Source organism: Pipra filicauda, unplaced genomic scaffold (genome assembly GCF_003945595.2).
Source record: "Pipra filicauda isolate LSUMZ 115617 unplaced genomic scaffold, ASM394559v2 scaffold9_size5747161_pilon, whole genome shotgun sequence".
NCBI lineage: Eukaryota > Metazoa > Chordata > Aves > Passeriformes > Pipridae > Pipra > Pipra filicauda.
Genome location: NW_024105198.1, coordinates 1619466 through 1633465, shown reverse-complemented (window position 1 = coordinate 1633465; position 14000 = coordinate 1619466). Strand labels below are relative to the sequence as shown.

At 48.3% G+C, this 14000-nt stretch overlaps 2 long non-coding RNA genes across 2 annotated transcripts in view; both read right to left on the bottom strand.

Annotated features, from left to right (window-relative positions):
- Nucleotides 1–631: 631 nt before the first annotated feature.
- Nucleotides 632–5683, bottom strand: LOC120322535. The gene is made up of 2 exons (XR_005562301.1): nucleotides 3598–5683; nucleotides 632–1324 (listed from the first exon to the last, which is right to left on the bottom strand). It is a non-coding gene; the product is annotated as an uncharacterized LOC120322535 (long non-coding RNA).
- A 5-nt stretch (nucleotides 5684–5688) lies between these two features.
- Nucleotides 5689–14000, bottom strand: part of LOC120322531 — a 33461-nt gene continuing 25149 nt past the window's right edge. Inside the window, exons 4-8 of the long non-coding RNA XR_005562297.1 lie at nucleotides 10489–10675; nucleotides 9434–9571; nucleotides 8811–8955; nucleotides 8223–8393; nucleotides 5689–6458 (exon numbers count right to left, since the gene is read on the bottom strand). This is a non-coding gene — a long non-coding RNA (uncharacterized LOC120322531). The remainder of the gene's footprint in view (nucleotides 6459–8222; nucleotides 8394–8810; nucleotides 8956–9433; nucleotides 9572–10488; nucleotides 10676–14000) is intronic.

Here is a 14000-nt window from a genome sequence, read left to right as displayed (position 1 = left end):
AAGACACCAGAAAGGACTGGGGGACTCAAAATCTGTTAATTTTACTGGGATCAGGTTTGTTCTTCTGTAAAGAGTTCCTGGAAGTTTGGATATAGACACATAGATGCAGCACCTCCTGCAGCATGCCCAGTCTGCCTGGGCCACCTCCGGGTGGGGATGGGACACCCAGGTGGATTTGGGCTGTTTTTTGTCCTCTGCATCACCAGCACAAAATCCTAACCCAGCTGCAAGCCAGAGTAACCACAGCAACCACCTCCATCACATCTGGAAGTATCTTTCCCTCTCACAGCCCATTCCTCCTATTCCACCCATTCCAGCCCTTGAAGACACCAGGCAGAATGAGTGTAATGCCAGATCCTGCACTGGTTTAGTGCTGGAAACCTCTTAGTGTCCCCTCACAGATGGATGGGGCTGGGGAACTAACACTGACCCGGAACACAAATCCACCCCATCCCACTCATGGGCAAGCTGGAATGTGAGATGAACCAACAGAGGATACAGGATCTCAGCAAGGAAAAAAAAATGGAGCAGAACAGGAGAAAAGATGATTTAAAATCTCACAGTGCACCTTCAACTCATTGCTTGTCAACCACAGTGTTGCTGGAAAAGAGTCAGAGATCACTCAGGCAGATCTGAGCTAGAAGTTAATTTATTGAGTAGGTAATAGGCTGGTAAATAAGATAATGTCAGATCTGCTGATCCTTTAGTACCCACATGTTCACTCATAGCTATTATACACTGATATAAGCACTGTAATGTGACATATAAACAAAGGTAGAACAATGAACACAAAACTACAATGATTAACAAGGCTACAATTAGGTGTAACATCAAATTCAAAGCTCCAGATGCTGTTGGTGACTATCCAAGCAGATTTTCTCACAGTGATATTTTTCATCTTTTTTCACTCTGTCTGGGACACAGTGGGTTATGAAAGGAGCTCAGTAGTTAAAGTTGCATCTCATAATTTTAGTGAAATAACAAATACTTATGTTTGAGGGGTTGTGTATATATACAGTGGTGATGTCTATAAATAGAGAATCACAAAGGACTCTCATGCAAACACATCCAGTCCCAACACACACAAGTACAGTCTCAGAGGTCTCACTGGGATGTATTTCAAAATGACAAACATTTTGTTCGGTGTCAAGACAAATGTCTTGGGTCTCAACAGTATTACATTCACAAATAAATCCTTGTTGTTTCCACGCAGCACATGTGTCAGCAGTGACAGTTTGCCATTTGTTCCCATTTTGCTGGGCCCATACTCGGTGTTCTAAAGGATGGAGTACAGTTCCACGGTGATTCGATCCCAGCTCAGTGCCTGAGTAAACAGAATCATTTAGGTTGGGAAAGATCTCTGAGATCATCAAGTCCAGCTGTTAAGCATTGCATATGGCTAAAACAAAAGCTGTGGCTTTGCTGCCGGTGGGGTCATAAGTGAGGTTTACTGGATACCACCAAGATTGGAAATATTTTTTTAATTAAGTCACAGTTTCCCAAATTCCCTTTTGAATCTCAGCAGGTAAGGTGCCCTCACCACCTTCCCTTGTAACTATTGCTGTAGTGGGTTGCACCCATAACTGAGCTTGGATACAGCTAAAAGCTATGGAAACATTATTCTGGGCGATGCCAAGCGCTTCTGCAATTAGGTGGGGGCCCTTTTCACTGATTCTTTGCCATTTAGATAATATATCATCTAAGAGCCACTAACTGGTTCCTAATGCCAACAAAGAAGATTGTTAACGGGTGTTCTTGTTTATACAAATCCCTTGTTGCCAAGCAGAATTTATTTGCCAAAACTTCAGCATCCATGCTGTTTAATACTCCTAATCCTGTTCCCAGGATGCCAGTCACATCTCTCCTCACTCGTTTCGGGGATGTGAGGGTTCACCCAGGCAACCTTGTGAACAGCCCTGTAGAGATGTGTTTGGGAAGGGTAAGCAGGTAGGTTTGAATGCAGAGATATTAACCTGCAGTCATGGATTAAGTAGTGTTTGTTGCTGGCCTGTATATTTAATAGCATAGGGCCCAGCTTCAGAAATCTGGGGGGGATAACGTTTCAACAGCCTTACTGGGGGTCTGAGATGCATTGTGGAGGTTATGGTAGTTTTTGCTGTAAAATATAAACCATCCTAGTTTCAATTCAATTATTTATCTCCAGGATAAATAGATAAATTATATCTCCAAGTGCCTCCTATTTCTCTATCCGTATGTTCTTCTAATGTAACACTCATTGAACAGCTATCAGCCCAGTTAGATCTAGACCCCTTTTCAAAGGAACTATATTGAAAACTAAGTAAGTAAATTTCCCCTGTATTGTTTGGGGATTGTCTTTCACATATTATGACTGCATTTCCCTCTGCCAAATTCGTGTTAATGGGTGGATTCCCAAATTTGTACTATTATAGCTTGCTTTGTTAGTGATTGTAATGCACTCAGGCTTAAACGTGATTACAACCATTACCATATTGATTTGTACAAATAAAAGACCTGCAGGTCTCCACCCCATGCATCAGGCTTGTTGATGTATAAACTAGATCTGGTTCATGTTGGAGATGAATATTTCTGCAAGAAAAATAAGTATTCATCCAGAGGTTTTTTGACCTCGTCTCCAGGGGAGGTGTTTTGATGCTGTTTGTTTTTTGTGTTTTGGTATCCCCAGTTTGGTTCCTGGAAAGTGAAATAAGTCTTAGCAGGGAGACTCCAAACTGGTTACCCCTTCTAGTGAGTGACTAGAGCATTAAAACAACATTAACACAAAGTTTAGCTTTCTTTGGTTACCCCCTTGGGGCCCAATGGACACTTCAGTTTTAGTAGTAAGGGCCACCTTAAACTACAGTTCATCTAACTCACCCTCTTCACTGCTCTCATCCCCAAATTCTTGGTCAGGGTCCCCCCATATATCTCCATCCCAATCTTCTGGGGATGCAGTTAATGGATCTTTGTGGAGTGGGGGGGATTGGGGACCCAAGTTATCATAAGTTCTAGCTTGTTCTCTACTCTTTTTCACTTTTTCTTCCACCCCCCCAACAGTTGTTTCTGCAATTGATCTGTTCACAGAAATAACAGCATTTCTTGTTGCTTTCTTTGTTCAACCTCATCTTGTAACAATCTCATTTCCTTTTCTTTGTATTCCTTACAATGACACGCTGCTTCCAAACACATTTACAACATCTTGCATATTATTCCCTTTTCTTTGCCATATTTCAGTTTCCCTCTCTCAAAGCTTAAGTGTTCCTCTATCTTACTCCGATTACACAAATTTTTGAACATTCAATCCTCAGGAAGTCTTGGAGAAGGTCTAATTCCATGCCTCCATAACTAGTAAGTAATTGAATCTGCCATCCTACTGACTGTACCTATTTTGTCGCAGGAGAAAAGTCAGAAAGATCACTCAGGTGGATCTCAGTTGGTATTTAGTTTACTGAGTTCTAGTCAGCAGATTTAGGTATGTAAAATATTTAATATTTAATATGTACAGATGAATTGGCTGTCAGTACCCTACCATTTACTCACTTAAAGTTAGTAGGGGATGCAAAGGTTATTAGACATATCTTAAATGTTACATGTATGCAAAAAATGTCAGCTAGCAACCCATGGATGTCTGGTGCCAGGTAAGGGATCTCTCAGCCTCTTGTCAGCCCAGACTCCAGCCAAACTGTGCTTTTCTGGGGTTGGTGCTCAGTTCTCACTGGTAGCCACGCACAGCAGGATTAATGTTGATCAGGGTGAGTTGCTGAGCACCTGCTTGGCCCAAAGTTCAGTTAACTCAAGGAGTGCATCCAACATACCACAGTCCTGCAGCCATTATCACAGCAAACCAAGGACGGTTCATTCTACAGCATTCCCGATCTCCAGCAGCATCCAGACACACCCTATGGACACTGCCAAACCTTCCAGGCAGTGATTTGGGCAGGTCCATCCTGCCAGGGCTGGGCTCTGCTCTTACCTGTCAGACATTCCCCCCGGGAGGGGCTCTGGGGATGGAGCTGGGAGTGTCCAGGGCTCATGGGCAGCCACAAGCACATCTCCATCCTGCCTTGTGACAGAGACAGCATCAACTGATGGACCACGAGCACACCATCCTCCTTCCTACAGGACGATTTTGTACTTACCCAGCCAGGCCTCTGTTTGCACTGGGAAAGCAACAATCCTGGGTCTCCCCATAAGGTCGCTGAGGAGAAAACAGATACCAGGGGAAGAGGAGTGCAAAGGTATGGAGGGCCCCCATCCCAAGTAAAGAGCTGTCTTTACCCACAGCACACCTCTAATCTCTAGTCTCTGCACCCTCTGGTAGCCCTTTCCTCCTCCCACATGCCCCCCAGCACCCACAGCACTCAGGGGCTGCTCACTTCCACAACACAGGCTGATGCAAGAGCTACAACCACCCCTGACCCAGCAACTTCACCACCTGAAAAGCCCTAGAGACAAGCTCCTTGCTACAAGCAGACAAAGTTCAATTGAGGAGGGAGAGAGCAGAACAAGAAAGTGATGACAGACAGTCCTGTGCAACCTATTTGCCCAAAAGCTGCACTGTTTGTTCCTGCTGAGCTCTGCCTTGTAATAAAGGTTAACCTCACCCTATTTTCCTGCCTCTTTCCCAGGGAGGTGGCAGGATGACTCTCAGAGAGACCAGGGCAGCCTCCTGCAGCACCACCAAGCCAAGGGGGGCCCAACAGGATGCCAAAGGGGTGCCTGGGGAGACACCAGTGTGCACATTGCACCAGCAGCCCAATTCCCAGCTGAGGAAGTCGGAATAAACCAACCAGGGGCACACATTTGCCTTCCTTCCTCTCCAAAGTCACACACCCCAGGGAGCAGAGTCTGCTCCTTCCTCCATCCACAGCACTCACACTCATCCTCATGCCGATACAGGAGCTAAGAACCCTCGCAGGTGAAGGTCCCAGCCCTGTGGTCAGTGCAACAAGCCCAAGAAATCTTCCACCTGACAGCTGCCTTCAGCTCCCAGGGAGCCAATCCCCACAGCCCGAGGTCACTCGGGTGGATGCAGGAGCAGAGTTCTGCCGAGGATGAAAAGATCACAGCACGTTAATTTTGTCCCAGACACACAGCTGAGCCCAGCAGGAGCCAAGACCTCCCTAAGCTCTCCCTGAGCCCTGTGATGCTGTCCTGCTGCTGCCCTCCACCCCGGGGGCAGCTGCATTTCTGCACTGTTGCTCCTGGGTGAGGAGGAGGACGGTGACAGCGCCGGAGGATGCTCCAGAGAGCCAGCCCCGCACTCCTGCTGCCTCCTCTTGCCACACAGTGGTCTAGTGCTTTTCCTCATGGATGTTACACTTGGCTGACCCTGGGGAGATCCACTAAGCCTTTCCACAGCTGCTCCTCGAGCAGAAGCCTGTGTGTGGGGCAGCATTAAGGCAGGAGGCCATATGGCCCAGCACGGGGACAATGAGCCTCTCGCTGCGATGAGCACGGCTGGGATGAGCCATTGTCATGACTGATGGCATCAGGACTCTGGGGGAGTCCGGGAGGGGGAGCAGGTTTTCACAGCAGATAAACCCTAATGAAGGGAGAAATAACTTCCCCGTGATGAGGGAGGTTTACAGAGTTCCAACAGACACATCTGGTCCTGCGAGGGAGGAAACACCTCTCTGCCAGCAAGGCCAGAGAGCACTACCTGGGCAGCATATCAGGGGTGCTGGGAAAGTGCCTCTTTCTGCTGGGCAGTGAGAGAAGGAGCAAACATTCTGTCTAAGAGCTCAGGGGGAAGAGGGAGAGCAGAACAGGCTCACAGGGGAGCAGGCTGGGGACTGCAGGTCCTCCCCAGTGCTGCAGCCTCTCCTGTTGCAGAGAGGGCAAGAAAACTGTGCAGATCAAATGCATCCCCCACAGCAACCAGAACTCCTTTCAGAGGGGAAACTGAGGCACGGAGCCAAGGAGTGGTTCCTACAGAGCAGGAGACAGCCCCACACTAGGAAGAAGAAAACTTTAAAACTGCCTTTGCACCTCACAGGTTGGTTCCCACAGGGAAACTCTGTTGTCCAATACTGGCTTGAGCACATCCTACAGCCTTCCCCACTGCATGGGAGGAGGCTTTGCCATAGGAACTGCTGCTGAGCCACCTTATATTAGAAGTTACTACAGCTCTGCCTGGAAGCCTGCCCCGTGCTTTCTATTTTTAGCTGCAGGCAGACCTATTCATATCAGTCAGTGCTGAAACTCAGGTCCTTACGCAGGGATTTGGTGCAGTAATTCAGGGCCATGCAGGAAGCCAGGTGCTCAGGCTTCAATACAGTTCACCAGGATAAATAATAAACCTATGAGCTGAGTGCTTGTGAGGCTGGGAGGTTACATGGTGGGGTGGGGGGGAACAGGAGTGTGCTTTGCTAAAGGCATTCCCATCATACACACATTTATTCCACAGGATCACACCACTGATTATGTGCAGAGTGAGGCACAGGCTCGAATGTGATTTACCAGCTCAGGGCCAGAACCTGCAAGGGAAGCAGAAGAAATGGGATGAGAGAGAAGGAAGAAGGGCCCAGAAGTGTAAACAGCTTCATAAGGCTCCAAACTGGTGGTTGTTTTTCTGCTTGTTATTTTATCTTAAAATGCTTTTTAGAAGAGAAGCACTTCATTAGAGCTTAACAACAGGACAAGTAAAAAAATGCCTGCTTTCACAGATAGTCACAGTGAACATAAGGAGAGTAAATCTCAGAGGTCTGCAATAACTCAGGGTTATTTGAGTAAACCAATGCAGCGGCAAGATACATATGTTGGGTGATGGAGTTCCCAATCAGCCAGACCTTGTTCTAATGACACTTTATCACGCTTCCTCCTCTCCCAAGTGTGATAGCACTTGCCAAATCTACTCAGGTACCTGACAGATTGAAAAATAAAAAAGCCCTCAGCAGTGAGACTACACACCTCCTCCCCAAGAGCACTGACATTGCCCAACACCCTGCAGGGGAGGGGCTGCAGAGCCACCAGCCAAGAGGAATTGTGGCACCCACATTCCCCCCAGGGAGGGGCAAAGCACTCCCTGAAAACCGTCCCTCTTCCTCCACCCATAACCTGCCTCTTCTGCACCTTGTCCCCAACCTGTGTGGGAGAGGTGTCACCCTCTGAGCCCACGTTACATCATCGTGGGAGGGATTAAATCACTGCAGGTTCCCCAGAGGATCCCTGCTGTGCCCCAGCAGGAGCACCAGGTCAAACAGGAGGGGACCCCAGACCTTCCAGTGCAGACACCTTACATCAAGAAGCCCTCAGACGTGAAGCTGTGGATATTCGTAATATCCTTAATTCACATTTAATGTCCTGGAGCTCTCAATGGGTCCAAAAAGCCCCTGCAGAGCCAAGAGCCCCTAGGCTGGGTGCTCAGGAGGCAATGAGAGAAGCCCCATGAAGGTGGAGGGAGTGGCATCAGTGCTGGACCTCGACATTTACAGTGGTGATTTCTCTGTAGCTGCTTTGCAGCCAGTTGCTGACTGTTGGTTACCTGTTTCTCTTCCCCATTGTGTTTCCAAGTGGCAAACCAGAACATGTGAGTACTCCCATGAGCCTCCTAACTATCACTCAGTACTTGGGGGAATTTAATTGAGAAATCCTTTGTCTGATTCGATTCAAATTTTGTAGATAATACTATGTGGAGCTCCGCCAGCTATTCTGGAGCTGTCATCATCATTACACTTCATGGCAGCTGAACTCAACCTCGGCATAGGAAACTTGAGCATGTACTCACCCCAAAGAAAGCTCACCCTGCTGCAGGGGCTTGGAGGAGGAGAGCCACAGCCAAAAACTGTCTGTCCTGCTGACAGGCATTTGTGGATTCAATCCCACCAGTTTTCACACAAGGAGACACCGCACAGAGCACTTAACTGGGGTTCATCCTTCCTGCCTGCAATGCCTGTTCGCTCCTGTCTGTAGCAAGCAAGAAGCCTGAGGCTCTTCTGCTGCAGGGCGCTGCACTCAAAGAGCTGGCAGCAGGGTTTTCCACACTTGCACACGCTGCTGGTCCCCAGCCACTGCCCTTGGTCACTCAGGATGGGACTTGCTGGTGGCAGCCCCAGCCCTCCTGACCCGAGGGGTCAGCAGAGCAGATGGAACAAACGGGCAAATGCTGTTTCTCCCATCCACACTTTCTCCAGGGTAAGCAGCGACAAATTAAGGGACAAAAAGAGCCCGAAACAAAACAACAGAGAGCGTGTGAGCGTATCAAGCCCTTTTCCACCCCCGGTTTATGCTTCAGCTGCTACCTTGAGACCGGCACAGAAACCAACGTGCCGTTTGCTTCCCCCAGCTCCTGGGATCTCCGCGGCACAGTTTACGCCTGGGTAACTCAGCTTCTGGAGGCCATTAGGCAGGGTAATTTCACCAGTTCCTAAGCAAATGCCTGGAGGGGTCCTTGCAAAGCCAGTTCAGCGCAGCTGAAATATGGAGGAAATGTTCGTTGGAATCCTAAAGAGAAATGTAATGACTGCTTTGTAGTAAAGCACATTCAAATCAGCCCCATTTTGGCTGATCAGGGCACAATCTTATCAGCACTCTCCAAGAAGAAATACTTCTGATCCAGTAAGTGAGCTTAACATCTTAATGGAAAAGTTTTCATCAACTGACAACACCCATTTTGGGGAAAACTAGCTCACAGCATCACTCGGGTGCAGACTTTAAAAGCAAGTGCATTTTTTTCTATTTTTTTTTCCTATTTTTTCCTTTTTTTTTTTTTTTTCATTTCTGAAAAGGCACTTTCCATTTGATGGGCCCAGCTCAACTGAGATGCCAGCTGGCCAAACACGTCAGCAAAGGTTTGCTCTGCATAGGGGGGCTGGGACCTGTTTACTCACCCGTGTGCTGGTGAAAACAGGGCTCTGCAGAAGTTCTCTCATGATCAGCTTCCACATCTGTGTGTGGCTGCTGGGTCCTGACCGGGGTGGTTGGGAGTGATCTTGGTTGCAGGGCTTGGGAAGCTGGAGCAAGCCCCTGGAACGGCTGTAAGTAACAAGGTCCTGGGTCATCCAAGCCCAGCAATACAGTACAGCAAAAACTTGGAGCAACCATTTTGGGAACAAGGATCCAGGGTAAGCATCACTGGTGCCACCAGTTCAGCAGCACCACGAGGAGGAACTAAGTGAGAAATCCAAAGAAAATGCTGTGGGTTCACCGACAGCTTGCAAAGCAGAGGAGAAATAGTCCCTGGTGGGGTGTCTGCACTGAATCCCCAGAAGAATGAGGGGCTCCCCACAGGCAGAGGAGGCAGGAGGGATGCTTCTCAGCCTGTGCTGGCTGACAAAGCAGCTTTGGAACTGGCAGTAGCTAGTAATTTGTTGTATCCTACTGTCTCAAGGTTCATATCTGCAGGTTCTCCTCACAATGCTCAGGGAATGAGTGTGCTCCTCGCCCTGCCTTAGAAATGGGAAAAGAGAAGCAGAGAGAGAAGTAGCAATGGGTTAAAAACAGCCAAGCTTACCCCATGACTGATGAAGCAGAGCCTACACCTGCAGTCTGTGTCCTTGGGCTCCAGACCTTCTTCCTCTGCCCAGCCAGGTGCCTGCAAAGGCTGCTCTGCTCTTGTCCTGCCTCCCCTTTCAAACCCTGGCTTTGCCACCTGTGCCAAACAGGACAGCAGGCAGGTGGCTTGTTAGAAACTGTCCCTCCAACATCCCAGCCTGTGAATATGCAATGTGTATTGCATTTAGAGAGCTGTCTGGGGACCTGGCAGGATTAATTAAAAGAGAGGGAGACAGGACGAGTAGGCAAAAGGTGTTTGTGAAGAGCAGCAGGCCAGTGTTTCTCAGTGGGTATGAGCAAAGGCTAGAGAGAGCTGCAGGAAGAAAATGGGAGGCTCTCAGCCCTCCCACTGGTATACCCAGGCACAGACTGGTACACCCAGGCACAGACTGATACTTGGCAGCTGTAAGCACTTGCCTGAGCTCACCTGTGTGTGTTCCTGTGTGTGAGCATACAGATGCTCACCTAAGAAGGGACTGTGTATCAGCCAACTTGTGCCCTGAGCCATGCTCATGCAGAAGCATGTGCCAGTAGAGAGCAGCAAACAAAGCCCAAGAAACCCAGTTTCCTCTGGCTGTATGAAAATGTGCAGGACCAACTCCTGCATGTGCAGCTCCTGGCACACAGCAGGTCTTGCCCAGCACCCTTGGCACCAGCAAGGAGGAGAGGGCCCAAGAGTCCCTGCAGAAGAACCTGTTTGAATGAAGGCATCAGGTGTCTTGCCAGATGATGCCTTTGAACAAAGGGCTCTGCCAAAGAAAACCTACTAAGCAAGCTTGGGTGAAACTCAAAAACTCTGGTCCCCTCCAGAAAGCGTATTCCTTTGCTGGCTGCCCCAGGCAAGCTCAAACATCTGCCCCCAAGCAGTAAGTGAGGAAGGAGGACTTGGCCCCTAACTTTGATCTCCTCTCCTGAGTACCAGTGACTGTGCTGTCCTTAGGGCTGAGGGGCTGCTGTTATCCCAGCTCCAAGGATAGCACAGTGCATGATTTCCCTTTGGTAACTCCCACCTACCTTCCCCCAGCATTTAGGGAAATGGGCTGCTTGATCTGCGTGGGATTTTTTCCTCTTCAGCTCCGACAATCCTCTGATACTGCCTGTGCTTTTCTTTGGCTCTAAACACAGCCCTCAAGTTGTTTCTCATATCAAACGCTCCCAGTCAATCTGATTTTTGGAAAACATAGCGCGTCTGGGGAGAAACCTGCAAAATATAGAACACATTCCCCATTTGCATCCGAATGTTGAAAAACCCCAGCACTCCTCTATGGTACATCATATCAGCACTACACCCGCCATGAAATATTCATGGCCATTTATTATGATGTTGTTTATTATCCTCATAAAACTTTCCAGCAATCAGTGTCTCTATTTGCTCAGCCTCCAGCCTGGATGGGTGCTTTTGTGTCTCCTTCAGTGCTGGCAGGGTTTGAATTAATCCAGGTTCCCCATCCCTGTGAGAAAGACACCACTGCCCTCCAGGGCTCAGTCCATCCTGGGCTGCTTCCCTGTTTGTGGCATCAACAGAGCACTAACTGGGAACAGGAGGGTGGCCATGACACACTCTGCCTGCATTAGGTTTCTGGAATGGAATGAAATTCAACCCAAGATTGACCTCCTGAGCCCAGTGGGACAGCACATACAGCAGAGGAATTAAATGGTGTTGCCAGTCCTGCATGGGTTGGGAGGACACTGGGACATGATGCTGGTCTCCCCATCCATGTGACTTAAAAAAGAGAAGGGAAGCACTCAGTGAGGACAGCTCCTGGAGGTTCCTGGCAACTGCCAGATTAAGTTTAATGTTAGCTGTTAAATGCTTTTCAAATGGGTAGTTCTCCATTTCCTCCTCAGCCCCCCCTGAGGGTCTGGTGTAGGAAGAACAGACACAGACCTGCAACCACCAAACTGCCCTGCTGGCAGAGAAGCAGAGGGCTGGACCCAGAGGGAGGGTGTGAGAAAGACAGAGGTAGTTTCTGGGACAGATACAGTTTCTGATTGAGAGCAGTCTTTTTTAGCAGGACACTTTGTAAAGAGCGCCCATTCTGAAAACCTTTTATTCTTCCTGCAAGAGCTTGTGAGACCTGCCCTTTTCGTGTGGAGGGGAGTAAAAAAAAGATCTCCGAGGACAGAGAGAGCAAGAGCTCTCCTTTCACAGAGATTGCAAAGCTGAATCTCGGTGGAGTGACCTTGATACAACCTCTTGTTTCAAACACACAGCAAACATTTCTGCGTTGAACAAACTGCTGCAAGAGGATTCGGGCTCCTCGCTTGCCAATGCACTGGCACTGCTTCTCCCCAGAGCACAGTGTCTTCCAAGAGCAAACTGCATCAGCCTCAGAAAAATAAATAAATCTACTTTTCACATCATTTCATCTTCTGATAACGGTAATGAACTCAGTCTGAGGCATTACTGGGAATTAATGACTGGCTGCCTCCTGACTCACCAGCTCTTCCCAGGCTATCATAAATTCCCAGGAACTGTTGTGAACCACACATCAAGCCGGCCGAGCTGAAAATAAAGCCATTGTCCAAAACCCTGGGGCAAATATGCAACGTGCCAATCCCACCTGGAAGCCTGGGAATTGAGATGAGCTCCCAGATAAATGGTGCTGCTCTGCCCTGATGGCTCTCTGGGGGCAAGCAGAGGGAGCTGCTTCCCGGGGCAGGATCCTGCAGGATCCCAACGCTGGTTCTGCGTCACTTTTCCAAAATAATCCTGGTTGAAAGCAGCACACATCACCCTTGGGGAACTGTTCCTCTGGATAATTAAACTCATATTGCATGCCATACCTGTAACCTTTTTCCTGGCTGACTCCTCAGTCTCGCAATGCTCTTGTCTGAGAGATTAAAGAGCCTCTCAGAAGCTGCTCCTGGACGTAGGAACTTCCAGACCATTATCACATCACCTCTAACCTGCTCTTAATAAACTAAAAGAAGATGCTTCATTACTGAGTTCAAGCTCTGCAGCTCATGCCTGCTTGGTAGTTAGAAACCAGGGTACATCACATATGTGAGGCCTCTTAGAGTTCCTGCCTTTCAGATCACACAGATTCTTTTTGGCAGGGAGAAGGGCTAATAAAATTGACAGATCTATATACTTATTTAAATATCTGGATTTCCTGCTCTCCCAGTTGCAAATGCAAATTTGTATGTAACTAGCTCCAGTAATTAGGGTTAATAATTAAAGAGCATTTGGAGATTGTGCAATTTGTGAAGTTCTCCATCAGAAAGGACAGATTAAGTTTGCTGCTCTTTTTGAAAAATACAAATTTCTGTCATCAGCTGTTCATTGAACATGTCTGCCCAGACTGCTTGTCTCAAGAAATTTAACTAAATTAACAGATTTAGTTATTATGTGTTAAGCACAGACCATGCCCAGATTTTTATGAATCAGAGCGTTCCACTGGCAGAACAGATAGAGGTACAGCAGACAGTGGAATATGTTTTAATTTGGAGAAAATATAGCTGCTACATCAAATCAAAAGGCTGAGCAGTTCCACTCCAGCCCATAGCTGCATTCATTTACTGCTGGGTCTCACTTCTGTTGGAGTTATACTTCCAAACTACTTAGTCTCCAAGGACAATTGCTGTGCAGTACAGGCCAGTGCAGGAGGGAGATTTGTCTCATGACAGATTATCCCCAGGGAGAACCAGCACAATGCTCCAGGGGCTTTGAGAAGATGAGGCCTGAAAAATATTCCTGCACTACAAATGTGTTCTTCTTCCCCTCTGCAAGTCCTTGGGCCCCTCAGGGCAGGGCTGGGCACACAGTGGGTCCTGGACCAGCATTCATCTCCCTTTGGGAGCCAGGTCACGGGTGCTGCAGAGTATCCCTGGTTAGCCCAGGAGCTGTAGCTGTATCCCTCCAGGTCTTTAATTAAGGCAGCTTGGGCTTTCCAAGCAGTGGAGCATGAAAGCAGCACCTCATAAAAACGTCCCAGTCCCAATAACGCTTCTAAATCAGCTTCTTGGGATGCAGCTGTAACAAGCCCCACAGAGAAGCCATGGCAGCAAGGGGAAGGGTTTATTGGCTCTTAGTTATGAGCTTTGGCACAACGCTCTGCATCTGAGTCTCTGGAAAACAGCAAGGAGGAACACTCCAGCACCGTGCCCCCTCCTTAGTTATGAGCTTTGGCACAACGCTCTGCATCTGAGTCTCTGGAAAACAGCAAGGAGGAACACTCCAGCACCGTGCCCCCTCCACCAGCAGCTCTCCACTGCTCCCACACCTTGCCACACATGTTGTGCAGACACTGCAACAACTGCATCCCGATTCTAATTCTCCAAAGACCCACAAATCAACAGTTTCTGCTCTTTCTCTTCAGAGGACCTTTGCTATTTTGCTGGTGGTGACCCGTGTACAATTGATTGAAGCTTCCTGACGTGCCAGCTGTTCCCAGGTTCCTTGTTGTTACCCTTTGAGAAGAGTCCCACGGGTCAGCAGACCACAGACTAAAAGCTGCCAAAGTGAACAAGTCCCTAGATGGGGAACCTCTTGATTAAGATCTCTTTAACCTGACTGAATCCCT